Here is a 6,605-nt window from a genome sequence, read left to right as displayed (position 1 = left end):
TTTTTGGAGTTATTTGAAGGTGTATTAAATAAGCAAGGCCGGTCCGTTGATTCCGAAGGCCCTGTGCAAACCGTAACAAATGGGCCCCTATATATATATATATATATATATATATATATATATATATATATATATATATAATTAAAATAGGAAAAATGTAATTTTTAAATAATTGAGGGGATAAATATATAATTTCTAAAAACTGATTATGTATATAAATTGGATTGTTGGACTGATTGTAAAGTATTGAGCATAAATGAAGGGCTGAAAGTGCAAAATAAGTGAAAATCACTTTAAATTAAGTAATCCACGGAAGCTTAAAAAACGTCGTAACAGGACTCGAACATACGTCGATCCGGAATTGTAAACAGAGGATGAAGCGCTTTACCAACTGAACCAAATCAATTTTATGTTTAAATTTGAATAAGATAATATATATTAACTATTTAATCACACAATTTCGTAAAATTTCGGGCCCTATTTTTTCCCTGTAAATAAGAAATCATCGGCAATTCTTTAATGGCTGGCAATTCTTTAATGGCTTTACATGCTGCAATCCTTCACTTGTTAGTTGAGAAGTTGATTAGTTTATCGACACCAATTGTCTCCGACCTGCAACAAAAACACAACAATTACACAATTAGCCTTACCTATCTTAAAATATTTTATAAATCCCCTTTCATCAGTTAAAGAAAATATAAAGGAACTGGAAAGGTCACCAGATCAGAGAGTGCAGCCAGTATTAAAGCCCATGAAATATCATCATCCACATAAATCAACAAATAATTAAGCATCTGAAATACATAAATAAATAAAAGTCAAGATTATTGTCCGGAAATAATTATATAAGATTGCAGTGTTGAAACTTAAAAACACTCACTCACATTGCATTTTTCTTCACTTCTGAAACCTATTTGTAAAAGAAAAATTTATTAATGAATATATTTTATAAATATAAATTATGGAAATAAGTGAATAAGTAAAAAATAATTTAGTACCAAACTGAAGAACAACCATCCCTGGCATCAATGGATTTTCTAAGCTGGACTACATCCTTCGTTATAATTCCCTGTCATTCCCAAAAATATTCAACTTTTTTTTATATATATGTTTCTTTTTATTTGCTATAAAAAAATGAAAATAATTTCATACCAAGTCTTCTGCTATGATGATAATCTTCCCAAAAGTTCTACAAATTGTATCGAATAAAGATCTTCCCACCTACTATCAACAAAAAATTCACTTAGAGAGTTTGTTGTACTGCAAGGGTAAAATAGTCATTTCATGTATACAATAATGTATCCACACAGACATCATCGCCTTCCATCTACCAAGAGTGTGAATTCTTTGCTTCTGCAAAACAAAAATCTTACTGTATTATTATAAGATGGATCAATTAAAGAATAGTTGTTTAATTTCACTTACAAAATGACATGAGGATAAAAAAATTAACTTTCTTATTATTTATAAAAACTCACCAGAAGGAACAGCCCAAAAGCCACAAAATCTCCTGTATATGATGCAAAATCCATCCACACCACAAATACTTGGTTTTTACAAAATAAAAACCACACCATTGTTTAGTTATTAGGTTGTTGTTTTTATTTCAGTTTTCCGGTTTGCACTCTTAATTATAACCCTTTAATTTGAACATAACTCCAACTAATTACCCTTCAAATCTTACGAATATATACTTCAAATTTACTTTTATGTATTTAGAATATACCGTTTAACTTCCAAATTATACTGAGAACCAAATTTCATAGAACATAGAATATTTCTCAAAATAATATTTCACTAAACATAGATGTTTAGCGTACAAAGGTCGAGTTATTATATGATCGTCCTACATTTTGCATTGATTCTTAATTAACAAATTGAATTAATTTGTTGATATATCTTTCCACTAAACTCACATTATCATTTAAAGAATAGGGCATATGCTTTCGGAATCCCTTAAAGTCAAAATAATAGTTTTCTAGGCCATGTTGAATCTAAAGATGTTGCTTGAATTATTCATGATTGCAGTTTGTTGTAGGGATGTTCTCCACTTAATCAGCAAAAATAAGCAAAACAATATATAGCTTCTTTGGGATTTTTTTGGGATCCATTTTTTTGGAGTATTTTTCTTTATAAAGTTACGTGAGCATTTTACTCCAAATAATCAACAAAAATCCTGAATCGAATAGTTAAAAATCGCATTAACTGGTTTCTTGAATGAGCAGTGCCACTGTTGTTAGTCTTTGGGGAATTTAAGCAAACACATGGTGAGCATAATATAAAAAGTTTAAGAGAGTTCACCTCCTCAGACGTCTCACAATCCTCTTCCAGCAAACGTTTCCTTTTCCAATTTCTCTTATGTGTTGCCTGTCTTTAGGACGAAAATCAACGAAATCAGAAAATGAAAAAGAGGATCCTGCAATCATAAATCGTAAATCAACATGTGAAACTAAAACATCAGATGGATTTTCAGTAATTTGTTTACCCATCATCTTCACCGCCACCCAGTAGCACCCCTAGCCCTCGATATCAACCACCGGTCACCACCTCCATAAATCTTCAATATTCATCCTGGTTCACGCACACAAAGACCAAGAAACCCCACCACCATAGCCGATACCCTCAAAGTAGAATAAAACATTACCTTCAACTCGTTCTGAATATGCCACCAAGAAGGAACATTCGCAAAGGAAATAAGAAAAAACAGAGGTGAACAGTTACGGTGGCGCTCAATCGGATACTGTTGTATGCCCTGATGTCAGCCAAGAAACTCCGCTTTCAATGTCCGATATGACCAGCCAATTAAAGGGTTTCGAGGGAGAGAGACGTAAGGAAGAGTGAAGAAGAAAGAAAGAGGAAGTAAGGAAAAGCGAAAGAAAGAGTATTGGAGGAGGAGGGCGGCGTCATGGAAATCGGAAAAGGGAAGTATTATTGTGGCTGAAATTGAAAAAAAAAAGTTCTGTAGCAAAACAGGAAAGAGAATAAAGTATCCTGTAGCCCAACTTTTTATATACAAAAGAAAACCTTTCGTCCCATATCCCCTACGGAGAATAGCTTATTTAGGGTTTTATAAACACTGTTCGAACTTCAAAGTCGCCGGACTTGGTTACGCGAGTCGGAGGGATGTTGAAAGGGGGACACAGGCTATATGGAGGTTCTTCAAGAGCAATCCATCTTGAAAGAAGGTCAAGTCGGGGCTCTAAAGTTTCGCGGCGGTGCATTTATTTGCACGGCGGTTTTCAGTCTTTGAACGGTGTCGGTTAGGATCCACGGTATAAATAACTGAGACTTTGGGGGACCGAGTTGTAACCACCGTGCGCTGGTGGCGGCGACCTCTTGAAGAGCGAGCCACTAGAATATTTGTTTCCATCCAGACCTGTAAACTAACAACGGGAAACGGTGGCGTATGAGCTGAATTATCAGAGCACAGCAACCGGCACACTATTGACTGTCTAAGGTGCGAACCCTTCTTACTCTTGGCCTGATGCTTCCGTTGTAACATTGTCCTCAAAATCATCTAAACCCCCACTCCCATCTTTTTCAATTTGATTCTTATAGCTTTCTTGTTGTGCTTGATTACGACTTGTGTTGAATTCTGCAATTGAATCCATTTTAAGACGAATTAGGTTTATGATTTGTGTTTGAATCTTTTTCTTAAACCATCAAACTTGTTTTATTATTTGTAACATGAACAATCAACATTGATTTGGACCTTTTTCCTTTTCCTTCTTCTAATGATGCATACATTATACGCCCTGCATTAATTGGATTAGTGAAAGGACAAAATATGTCTTAAAATGGAGTTAGTTAACAGGATTTTGTGTAGTTTTTTATTGGAAAGTTTTACCTTCTGTTGAGTAATCTTAAAAGTTCCTATATTGTTATAATCTGATATTTTATAATCCTTGTAGTTAGTTTCTCAAAGTTGGTTACTATTTTGCTGGTGACTTCTAAAGTATACCCCATCTTATAGGATCAATGTTCAAAGTTCATGGGATGAATTTTGACTTTCAATGTTAAATATGTTGTTTTCCTTCATTTTATATCATTTTTTACTACATGTGCTTTAGGATTTGAAACCACATTCGGATCTGCTAACCTATGTCAATCAAGATTGTCATTAACATAATCATAATAATTAATGGGCATGAAAATTTTACAAAAATCTACTCTTTTAATCAAAATATACAGGTAATAACAATCTAGAAATGTCAAAATAAGTATGTACTACAAAATGTTGCCATGGTGATTATTGTTTGGGAAAGTTGTATCATTCGTCTATATTTGCACAAAGGTTTCCTCAAATTTTGACTCTTATGCATCTACTGTCCATTCCAACTTAATGAGAGCCTTTGGTATGAGTAGCTTGTCTATTACTTCTCATCAAAGCCATTAAAAAAATCGGGACCCTCTTGCTAGTAATCAATACAAACTTAATTAATTATTTAACTTAATAAGCAATTTTTGATAAAAGTGTTTATTAGCTTATGAGGTGACAAAAAAAAAGTTTCTAAAAAGGTGTTTCGATTAGCTTATGTGGTGGTGCCAAGAAGCTATAAGTTGATAAGTTTTTTTAGAGTGTTAAGATTAACTTATGGAGGTATTATAGTCATTTTAAGTGAAGAAGTCATAAGAGCTATTTGGCAGGATCTGAATTTTAGGAGGTATGAAGTTCTAAGAAGGTTTGAATTTTCAACATATTGGTTGGTTGTTTGGTTGGAACCTCTGAATTGCTGTGTTGAATTATAACCATTTTACCCTTATGTATTATTTTTTGTTGAATTCAATATTTATGTTTATAAAATAACCTAACCAACTTCTTGAATAATTATAATTATAAAAAATATATATAAACACCATTCAAAATCCAAATTAAACATAAATCATATAAATAAACACAAATCCAAATCAAACATAAAATTTTCAAATTCACAAAATCATACTAAAATCCAAATAAAATCCTACAAATTTAATTTGAAGCATCTAAAAATAATTGATTCACAATCTGGTCACACAAATTAGTCATGTATTCGTTGCCTTGTGAACCCCATTCAACCATTCCATGTCGTGTATGTTTTGGCCGCCACTTACTCCCTCTTGTGCTCAACCTGTGTTTTCCACGGACGCCATAAATAATTGATCATTACTGCATTTCCTTATGAAATTATAGACTGCGAAATAAGCAACGACTATGTCTATTTTGCATTGAAAAACTATAAGGAGTCATTTGCTTTAGGATTGAGAATCTCTCATTCAAAACACCATAAGCTCGCTCAAAATATCATTACCAGGTTGTATGTGTGCATGATTGAATCTTTCCTCCTTAGTTGATGCTCGTCGTCGTCGATAATCAGATAATCAATACCTCGTGTTGCGGTAAGGAGTCATAAATCCACCTCCTCTGTAACGAGTTTGTTAATCAGCATTTGTTAATCAGTAGGCACGATTGCATGTATGCGACTTCCATCTAATGTACCTATTACTCCAAGAAATATTTCTTTTAGCATTTTATGATGTTTTTGGAATTTACGGTCGCCACTATAATTTTTTTTTTGCAAAATCATCATTGCATTTCAAACCTCATGAAAATATCTATGAAAAGTTTTTGTGGAATGTTGGATGTCTTATAATTGTGAAGAACATAACCATCTTTTTTTTTCAACACTTATATGCCTAATATTTTGCAACCAATAATTACGTCTAAAATGATTGTGTATAAAGGTACATATGTTTCACGTGAAAGACGCATCATCTCATAACAAAGTGTATAATTTCCATGTAACAATTCTTGTGTGTATGAATGACCGCCCAATTCTGAATTGTTTTTAATTGCCACTACTAGAAAAACAGCCTTTTACGACGCTCAATGTCACACCCCCAAACTGGAACGGCGGAAACGTTCGGGGGTGGAGGACATCATGTCAAGTATCACAACACATGCATTATAGTAATCAATGTAACAACAACCATCGTATTGATAATATAATATTTACATTATGTTCAAAACATTACTTGAAATACATAAAAAGTACAACAAAAGATAAGACGTAAAACTCTATCTTCGCAACACCTGGAAGAGAGTACCTGTTTATTAACGACCCTGAGATTACAAGTGGTTTGAAAAAGCGTCAACATTAAAGTTGGTGAGTTCATAAATATTTTTATTATAGAAAGTATATTCTTTATCCTTTTGAAAAGTTCGCCAGTTCCTCCAGAAAATCCTATATTTTCTGTTGTTAAATGATAAGTAAAACAACTCATGATTGATTCTTCTACGAGTACTTAGTGAATACAAGTCATATACATTCAGATCGAATAGATAGTCGACTGTGTAGTTCTGCCCCAAGCCCACAACCAAACAAGAAACAGGAAATGAGGCAGAATCCACACATCTCACTATCTGTCGGATCCTTATGTATCAAACCCTGACGTATTCACTAAGTACTTTTAATAATCCTTTAATTTGAAAACGTTCCTTAAGAAAATCCTATATTTTCTTAATAAGTAAAATGACTGTAGTTAACCCTTATGTAATCATTCGGTGAATACTAATTATATATAATACAGATCGATTAGACAGTTGAATGTGTGATTCTGCCCTAAGC

General features: G+C 33.1%; 1 long non-coding RNA gene across 7 annotated transcripts; it reads right to left on the bottom strand.

The window, feature by feature from the left end:
• Positions 1-383: 383 nt before the first annotated feature.
• On the bottom strand, positions 384-2,935 carry LOC145114225 (uncharacterized). Of its 7 annotated transcripts, none has more exons than XR_013710957.1 (7): positions 2,486-2,935; positions 2,302-2,371; positions 1,153-1,353; positions 999-1,069; positions 885-910; positions 720-794; positions 384-612 (listed from the first exon to the last, which is right to left on the bottom strand). It is a non-coding gene; the product is annotated as an uncharacterized LOC145114225 (long non-coding RNA). The 7 variants fall into 7 exon arrangements; XR_013710958.1 differs by having other exon boundaries at positions 2,302-2,367; XR_013710954.1 differs by having other exon boundaries at positions 2,302-2,416; positions 2,486-2,934.
• Between the last annotated feature and the right edge of the window lie 3,670 nt (positions 2,936-6,605).

The sequence above is a fragment of the Lactuca virosa genome, chromosome 5 (genome assembly GCF_052849685.1).
Source record: "Lactuca virosa cultivar CGN04683 chromosome 5, Lactuca_virosa_CGN04683_v6, whole genome shotgun sequence".
Classification (NCBI taxonomy): Eukaryota; Viridiplantae; Streptophyta; class Magnoliopsida; order Asterales; family Asteraceae; genus Lactuca; species Lactuca virosa.
This window is presented reverse-complemented; position numbering and strand designations above follow the sequence as displayed.